Source organism: Frieseomelitta varia, unplaced genomic scaffold, assembly GCF_011392965.1.
Source record: "Frieseomelitta varia isolate USP_RPSP 00005682 unplaced genomic scaffold, Fvar_1.2 scaffold_462, whole genome shotgun sequence".
Classification (NCBI taxonomy): Eukaryota; Metazoa; Arthropoda; class Insecta; order Hymenoptera; family Apidae; genus Frieseomelitta; species Frieseomelitta varia.
The window spans coordinates 1,647,034-1,657,239 of record NW_025110215.1 but is presented as its reverse complement, the minus strand read 5'-3'; positions in this window follow the sequence as shown (position 1 = coordinate 1,657,239).

Genomic DNA, 10,206 nt, shown 5'->3' with positions numbered 1-10,206 from the left:
CAGCGTGGAAAATTCTAGCTGGAAATTACGCAATCGATACGGTGGCCCGCGAACATTCGCATCGTCAATTGATCGCTTTGCCACACGCCGTATTTCTAATTGCATGATAAAGTACTCGGATAATTACAAAATTTAATATTCATCGCGATTGATACGCGGCTGCCAGGATTTTTGCTAATTACGATCGTGGTCTTTTCGGCCGTGGAACAAACGCGTACGATTGCACGAGCGTTATAAACCGTGAGCTACGCTCTATGTAATAACAAACCACATTAATTAACATAATTACAATTTATAATGAAAATGACTGAAAACACGATCGTACAGCTCGTTTGTAGGAATTCTCAAATGTAAATTGCGTCGTGTACAATTGCAAAAATGCAGTCGTTGTTTTAACAATTGGGACAGGCGCGGATGTTTCATCTGCAAAAATAAATGTAAAAAAGTCGCGCCTACAGGTGGGAAAGTATGAAACTAGGATGTCCTGGCAACGTCTGTCGTTCTTCTTTAGTAGAATTATTTCACACGTAAGCGCTGATCCGCGTCAAAGTTAAACGTGGAACACCGTCGAAACGGGAACGATAAAATTAATACGAGGGAACTCGTTCAAGCACGTCGAAAGGAAACGTAACGCGGAATCGTAAAACGAGAAAAGGCAATTACGACAACGTTCGGAAAGAGACAGGGCAAGTTCGAAACCGACTCTCATCGAGGTTTCGTCACAGCGCCAAACGAGGAAGTATCAGAGTGGAAGAAAGAGCCGAGTCATGACTTTCATCGTGCCATGGCACGCGGGAGAGCCACCTTGCTCGTTCCGGCAGACAGAGAAGCGACAATACTCGGTTGTTCTTTCAGCTTCTCTCTTTTCTTTCGGCCTTCTTTTCGCCTGGCCGTCAGGAACTTTCCTCGGACTGTTGGGCCGGCGAGCCGGCTAACGACATAACGGTGCTAATTTATCAGATGCAACTAGGGTGTGGACCGTCGAAAGCAGTCGCTGAACCGAAACGACGGAATTGACCCTGATCCTGTCGCGATAATGAGGCTCGTTGCCTCAGAAATACAGCGACACTTTGAACTTGGCTGACGAAACTAGGCGGCGACTCTATCAAACGCGGACGTTGCCGGCAGACGGCGACGAAGATGCACATTTTTATTCCGCGCGCGGTGCTACAGAGTCGAAATGAAAAATGCACGGGTTCCCATATCGGATCGATCCGTAACGCCGAGCCGATACTCGCGCGTGAATTCATATTTCTGCGTTTACCCCTCCAATCAAAATAAATAGAAAGGTTCGATCATACAGTAAAAGAAACTTCAGCATCAGGCCGTAAAGGTAATCCTTCCCCTATACGTTAGCTGCTAAATTATGCCAGGCATATTTTGCGATTTCCTGCGGCAGCTGGCTGATCGATTTTCTGTCGGAAAAATGATACTGATATACGAGGCACCGGTCGATTCCAATTCCCGCGAACTCTAGTCGCGAGGAATATAACAGTGAACCGATCTGTAAGTCTGCAGGCACGCTGTTCCCCTTCTGTCGGCTACATATGTCCACGTAGCCGTGTCCACATACCGGGTGTACAACTCTTACACGCGCCACCTCGTCGCGAAAAAAGGCTCGCTTACGTTTGTCTCTCGAGCGATCGTGGAACACTTCATGGAGGGCTTCTTACAACGGATAAGCGAATCGCTCGCGCAAACTCTCCGGGCACACTGTATCGAATTAAACGCGATTAACGGCCATTAGTCGGTCGTACTAATTAACAGCCGGCGACTCTCCGCGGTCACTGTCGCATCGCGCAATTGTTTCTTCCTCTTCGTTTCCTTTCGCTTTTTTTTTCCCCCTCTACCGGTCGACTCTTTGATCAACGACAATTGCCACACGAGGAGTCAAACAATGGCTGGTTTCGCTGTTTAATAAAGTCGGAACCGCGCTCGCTGATCCGACCTTGCTTATTGCTGCTCCTCCGAATTCTCCGTTATCGAATAGATATTTCATGCAGCCTGTGGATAGATTGCTGACGTGAATAGATTCAATTGAAAACTATGGGCGTAACGTAGGAACTATCGAAGCGAGGGCCAGTTCATCAACGAGCGGGCTATTCACGGCACCGACGCGCCAGGCTTGGCCAGAGCTTGAAACTTTTTCCCGGGAACAATAGGCCTCGACCTCGTTCCAAGAAAAATAAATTCCACGGTGATAAACGCGCGGAAGGCCTACAGATTCCCCATGTAGATTTACAATATAAACGTGCGCCGCTCGGAAATCGTATTTTCCAGCATTACCAGGCGGAAGCCGACTCCGAACCTCTCGGTGGCTCGTCCCTCTTGGGTTTACGCAAGTCTCGTAGCCGAGAACCACGCGAATTCACCGGGTAAACCCATCGCGTCTCTACCCATAACAGTTACATGGTTTACGCTAACACGCGACACGTGCACGTCTGTCGTAAGCACCACCGTTACCACACACTCGCGAGAAGTGACGTGCATGAAAGGCACCGGCAAGTCGTGCGTACAACGTTCAGATAACGATACACACCGGCGACTCGACTGCGAGTTGATTTTTCTCGAAACAGGACGCACGTTCTTCGTATCTACACGTGTAAGTCACTTCCTTCCTTGCTCGTGAACCACGAGCCGTTTTTTTTTTTTTTTTTTTTTTTCTTTTCGAAACGCGGGTAGATCCACGCGACAACGCGGATTACGCCGGATTTAATTGCGTTTCAAACGAGCGATGCTATCGCGAAAAATGTGAAGTCAGAACAAGACTCGTTACGAACGAACTCGCGAACTCGACGAGAGGGAGAGGAAAGAGAGGTACACGCACGCTGTAAAAAGAAAACGTTGAATTCGAATTGCATTTGCAATTCAGATAGAACACGGCCGATACACACACACACACACACACATATATATAGATATATATTTTTTTTTTCGCCAAAGATTCTTTAAAACAAATACCGTTGAATCTAGCCCAACGTCGACCATCTCGTTTTCAATACACCGCTAACTGCATATCTATTTTCCTCCTCCAAATTTTCAAAATTGCTGATTTTACACGCCGTACATTGTTTTGCAAGTAATCTACGTGGGCTGGTTATTACCGCGCACGAATTTTTATGGAAATCTCTTCGAGCACGTGAGAGATGAAAGTCCACGGAAAAAAATCAATGAGTTCCAGCGAGACTCGTCCCACTATGATTATTGGATATTGATAATGATTGTGCGTATTCGCGCGACAACCTTGGCGCGCGGATTGAAAAGATTCGCGGGGCGTCCATAAAATCCCTGATCAAAGGGAAACTTGGCAAGCTGCCTATGTACGTGCGGCGGGGAGCGGTTCACGTTCATGATTGCACTCGTTGCAAGGAAACTCAATCGACTCAATACTATTGCGAAAAATCATGCTGCTGTTATAAGTGGCACGGAATTCTTTCGTAAAACTTTCGATGTTCAGCCATTAATTAAATTAATTAAACCATTCAGACAGCAGAGTTTAATTAATTACCTAGAAAACACGTCGAATCACTTATTTCGATCGTACGTAAAGTAGAGGAAAGAAGTATCGTCCTGTTTCTGCATTGAAATGTTTCGCAATCGACAAACGAGTAAATACATTGATCGTACTTCGACTTCTCGCAAATAATGTCTGGAAATTGTAAAACTTGGAAAGGGTATCATCGGTGTAGCGAGAAACTGAACAGACAGTTAACGGAGCTGCGTACAATGAGCTCTATTGCGTAACTATCGGGAGGGAAAGTTGCGAGAGGCTGCGGAGCGTTTGGTTCGCGTGCACTTTACGAGGTCCCTTTTCCGCGACCATGTGCTCTTTAGGATCGGGTCAATATCCTCCTTTCATTCGTTCGCCGATTAACCGAGACTCGCGCGTAATATTTGACGCTGTTAAGTTAACCCGCTGTATGTTCTTTGACCGCTGCGAATTTGAATCGATTAAGCAGCCAATTTGCTTCCGTTAGTTCTAATTATTTACCTACCGTGAGCGGCCTATCAGAGAGAATCAGAGTCCGCCGAAGTATATCGAGCACGATAACAGTACGTATCGGCGGCAATTGAAATTTAACTTGAATCGATCGGAAAGTAGGTGAATAGTAGAGCTGGGATAGTTCTGTACAGTTTACTGTGCCAGAACTGGATAGTTGCGCGGTGTAACTATACATCGATAGATGCAGTATAGATTAAAAGATACGGTATCAAAGGTTTATATCATTCGCAACCGAGGAAATAACTTTCAATTCACTGTAACCTAAAATATTCGCTGTGCTGTAGTGGAATATTTTGGTTCTCTTAGCGAAATACGACGTCTCGTTTGATAAATTTTCAATACTGAATACTTTTTTTTTTTTTTTTTTTTTTTTTTTTTTACCTGAATCATCGTTTCACGAAATGATTTCCCGTTCCGATCAAAGGATGTAAATGGTGAAATCGTCAACTCACAGACGACAAACCGACAACGGCAATAACAGCATCGGCTATAGAAGCGTATTACCATGAATCTCGATTTTCATTAATTATGCGTCGCTGAACACCATTCGACACGCATACGTATTTTCGTGGCGGCTTAACGGTTCAGCCGCTTTAGAAAACGCTTTTGACCACGGGCCTCTACTGTATGAAATACGCATTACAGATCCGCACACGATCATCTCGCTTTGCATGCGAGTGCATAGGTGCGTGGAAACGCGCGTACGCGATCGCATACGTCACTCAAACGCTCCACTTAAACAGTCCACTCGTACAAACTGTACGAATGTCTTTATCATAACGTCTTTGTCGTACGTAATCGTCGTTCGAACGACGTATTTTAACACGACGCGCGCGCAATTATACGTAACCGCGTTAACGTGGCTCAATTGAAAGCAAATTCATCGCGAAAACTTAATTAAGTCTATTGAAAACGTCGACAGATTGAAGGAACCCAACCAATAAACACTGTTTGCATGCTTATATTCTCGCTCGCGATTAAATAATCAAATTAAACTCGCGAATAACTAACTCCATGTTGACAATGATACTCCAAAAAAGTAAATTGCTTAATATCGAACAATGTATTCAACCACGTATTGTTGGAATTACTGGGATCAAAATACGTAAGAAACGCCATAATCTTTTAATTACGCACGAGATTTGCCTGTCGAGAGTTAGGGAAAAGAACGAGCGATCGTGGTAAGAGAGTGGCTTGGTTGAGCGTAATTTGAGGAGTTTAGACAACGGAGAAGGGCCGAAAATAGGTACCGAAACCTGTTCCAAGGAGAACCTGTTGGTCGTCATAGGCGTATATATAGTTCTCCGCTTGCACCTACGGCGAGTGAACGTGTGTTAGACAACACGCACGTCCGCGCACGCAGGAATGGAGAACGCACCTGTCACGTAACTTTTCTTCACGGGGCGTTTCACCTTCTTTCCACCGCATCTAAATGACTTTCGGTCCGTACGATTCTGACCGTTTGAGTCTTTATGGCTGCTTCGAGCCTTCAGCGTAGGTCGTTTGTAACATAGCCATTTCCTTTTGGCCCACCGGTCCTTTGTTTAATTCGGCCGAGGGAGAACGATTCGTCGAAGAAGAGAACCGTGCCAATGACCGTTAGAGAGTAGGTCGTACGTGTAACGAAATGTTACGTGCTTTTACGCAAGCTACAGTTAATTTACGTACCGTTCGATTGTCTGATGGTTACCCAAATAAATAAACTGTGGATCGTGAAAGAAATCTATGCGTGTTATTATGGAAACGATTCAAGTAAAATTCCAATTTAAAGAAATGTAAATGTAAATAGCGATCGTTCGTCGTCAAGAAACGAGGTTTTTCGGTTAAGCTTCAACGGCGGAGGTTATGATAAGTAGGATAGTTAAACGAGCTAAGCATTTAATGACACGCTGTGTTGCGAATGTAATACGTGAGCACGGATTCCTGCAAACGTGTCTACTAGATGAATCACTTTATCGCGAAGTAAGACGAATCATCAGGAAACTTGTTACGTATTTCCTCTACTATTTGTTGCTCGTATTGACACTGGTTACGAAATTCTATTTGCCGGAGTATTTATCTACCATTTTATGTATTTATTTATTCAAATTTTGCCATTACTCATAGCGTAATGAAGTGAGAAGTAAAAATATTCATTCCGTAGAATCTTGCCGTAAAACAGTAAATGAAAGAGCAAAATCTTTTTTATTGTGTTTCGTTTAATATTCCATTTGAAACTGAAACAAAATCTAAAGGAATGAATGTCTGTGGAAACTGAAAAATCAAATAACATGAAACTTCCATGCGACAGAAATTGTATATATTATAAGTATAAAAGAATGTGTGGTACGTAGAGTCTCTCTCTCTCTCTCTCTCTCTCTCTCTTTCTCTCTCTCTCTAGTTTCATCAGAAGCGTAGCAATTAGGTCGTCATTTGTTCTACTCCGAACGACATACCCTACGTTCTTCTGAAATAAATTTCACTATATAGCAGAATACCGCATAGTTATATGCACGATATTAATTAAACCGACAAATTCTTTGTTATCATGAAGCAGATTATACGTTACACTAGTGAACCATATTTTTAGCTGCTCCGAAGCCGTTATCAGCACATCAATAATAACCGTGCTTTTAAAATTAGATAAGGTGGTTTTCGGAATTTATCGATATATTGTACATAATGTTATACCTATTGAATATATATTTAATTATATATTGAATATATATTTAATTATATATTGATTTTCTAACAAACTCTGCTTCTATTTTTTACGTGTGATTTTCGATTTTCAAAATAACGTAAATAGCATAGTAACATTATTATTTTCCGCTCAATTCGCAGGCTCATTGTCTAGATAAAATCTGCTTCTTTGACTCGGTAATTTTCGTTGAAATTACTCAGAAGAGCGATGAGGTCTCTGGCCGATTAACTATCTCTGCTATTGGTATGTGTGGGCTACGAAACTGGATTATCTAAACCTTGAAACGATCTGTACATATATCGTATATATTAAATCAGATATTCGTTATGAACGTGTGGCAGTTCGACGTAAAAGATAAATGCTCTGCAGAACTTTATCCTTGGACCGATGATTCGACTCATCGATCAACGTTGACTCACTGACTCTTAGAATCGAGATGCATTTTTCTTGCAAGAAAATGTGGTCGTATCGTGAAAGAATCGAGAATGTGGACGCAGATGGAATAATTTGCATCGTGGCTATTGTGGTTTCCGGTACTTTAGACGCTCAGATATTCAGCCAACAAACAAGATTTCGTGAAGCTCAACGATTTATACAGATCGTTTAAAAAAAAAAAAAACGTGTAAAATCTGATTTTGAAAAACAAAGGAAACAAATCCGATTTTACATATCGAAACGGAATTCTACGGGATCTGCACTGCTCGTGAATAAGAGCGGAAAACTATCTTTAGCATTTTCGATTGCGTCATTTGCATCGACCTTTCTTTACAGCTCAAGGTAAGCACGAGTTAAGTTCGAGTCGCACAGAGGGAAAGGCATTTCGTGTAAATGTGACCTTAAACTTTCCGTGTATACGAGGCGTATCCCTCGACGCGTTCCACGATGCCATGCACGTGGCCAAGATTATAATTCGCCAAGGCGGATAATTTCCACCTTGACTTTCCACGCGTCAGGTAATTAATTTTCGATCGTTTTTGTTTCGCTGGGGTCTGACGCGAGAGAAAACGTTTTTCCGCTAAAGATATGTCCTCGTCGCTGTCGTAGTGACCGGATTTATTAAACAAATACTTCGTCACGCGAAACTTTCGTCCCGTGTTTCCTGCTCTTACTTACTGATAATAAACTTCATAGAGAGTAATTATGATAACAGTGTATTAATTAGTACACGACTTTCTCCACCTCCTCTATCTCTATTAGCTTTATTGAGTGACTGATTTAATCCAATGCTTCGAAAAACGGCGAAGCCACGGTGAAATGTTTCTTAAAAGGAAGAATATAAAAAGGAGGAAGGAAAACTTAATGCCGAAATAACAATGTTATTCAATGAAATTATTCATAAATGTTAAATGCATTGTAGTAATCGCAACAATATCCTTGAATTATATAAGCAAGAATTATTAGAGACAGCTCGAGCAATGAGCGGCTACTTTTATTCGAGTCGTTCTGTTACGATGAACAACTAAAGCTCGGTGTTGCTTGATACCGAGCGTTATTCATAACCCTAGATCGATAAATACCAAACGCTCGCTACGTTTTATACCCACTTCCAGGGAAAGTATCCGTTTCGTTTTACTTTATACTGACATCGAGAAAAATAATATAACCGCGGGAAAAGCAGGCGGGGGTGGTCTATTTTGCATGGTAATCGAATTCAAACAAGATACCATCCGACCACTAGAAAATTTATAAACCATCAAGGGAAAATGTCCTGACCCTGAGCGTCACGCCCTAACCAGGATAACAAGCTTCTTCGTAGTAACAAAAGTTTTCATTGAAAAGTTTATATAGAAATTCCCATTGCCGGTGCAGCTTGTCCTGCGACGTCCATGTATTGAAACAACCGGTTTCGACAGTTTCGAGATCATTGGACGTAACGATGTTCGAGAAGAGCACGATAAACGCGTCACAATTACATCATATATATTTAGTAAAAACGACAAAAAATTTTATCGACGATGATTGTAACGCAAATATTTCATACGGAGTTATCGCGTATCGATCGCAGTTGAATGAGTACGAACGAGTGGAAAAGTAAATTTGTAAGGGACATGAAGGTTATGACTAAAACTAAAAACAAAAAGAATGTTAAAGCGAGTCGTAAATCACATCGGGAGAAATACAGTAAACATACAGAAGTACAGAAAAAATATCTACGCTACAGATCACAAGTTTACAACACCGTACCATGGTTCCTGGTTATACGGATAAAGAAATTCTAACAACAAAAACATTCAATAGTAGGTAAATTTAGAAGGCCGATGTCGTTATCACGGGAAGATTACGGATGTGTGAAGTAGTGCATCATCGATGATAAATCTTCCATTACCGCGATATAATAATTCACACACGACGTTCCCCTCGTTTAGATAAGTGCTCAATAATTTCTTCGAATCTCCAATTTCTCAATCTCTTCCCTTCATTCCTGAAGAGTACGATCTATTTTAGAAAGTAATCCCAAGATATGTTATCAGTTACGAACGTGTCGAAGTTACAAGAAGGAAGACAGTCACTTCTTTTACGGCCTTTCAAGCAGAACATTTCAAGAAGGACCCGAATAACTTTCGACTTTCTAAGCTACGTATTTCAGTGGGCCGATAGCGTTTTCATTCACGTTTACTTTACTATTAATACGACCGTGATCTTGTTGACCATCGTTTGACCTTAACAATGATCGTACAAATTATCGCCAACCAGACCGGAGAAGCTAACGAACGTTGAAATATACGCTTCTGCAACACTTTCTCAGCTATAATTCATCATTACGTACTGGTTATAATTTGGTTAATCGTATTTTCCAGCGCGATGTGACGAAACCAAATATCAGTCTGGCAGCAGTCTGTCTCGCTGACTAATCGACCATGATTTCAACAAGGATCGGCCACGTTCGTGATCAATAGACTCATCATTAACATTATACAACATTTACCCGTCAATATCAATCCGTCATATTTCATCGTCGATTATATGGCGTCTCTATGAACTAATTTTGAAATTCCATCGATTTATTACTTCTTACCGTGGCAACGACTGTACTCCGTTTCATCGTATTTTGCGGTACGTTCCACGTGAACATGGCTTTTAAATAAGAATCATCGCCATTTCTTGCACGCCATTTCAACAAAGCGAGATTTCAAACCGTTCGATAGATCGATTGGAAAAAATGGCCGCTAGAATCGTGCGCTACTGTCATGGTCAAAAAACCGTTACACGTACGTCACTATGATGTTGCCCCAGCAGTCGGGGCAAGCACGCGATTACAGATTTCGCAAACTTACGTGGGAAGCGTAAAAGATAGAGAAGGAAAATACAGATGTTACTTTTGTCGCACCTTTAACAGCCGTAGTACACAACAGGCCGATGAGGCAGACCCAGACGATCGTCATCTTGAAATGGCTCGTTGATTCCATACACATCACAAAAAAAAAGCACTGTCTAAACTTCCTTTAGAAACGAACTGCTGGTGATTCGAGCGGCGGGTTCGAACCGGACGTTGCACAAAACTCTACAACGAAACTGACGC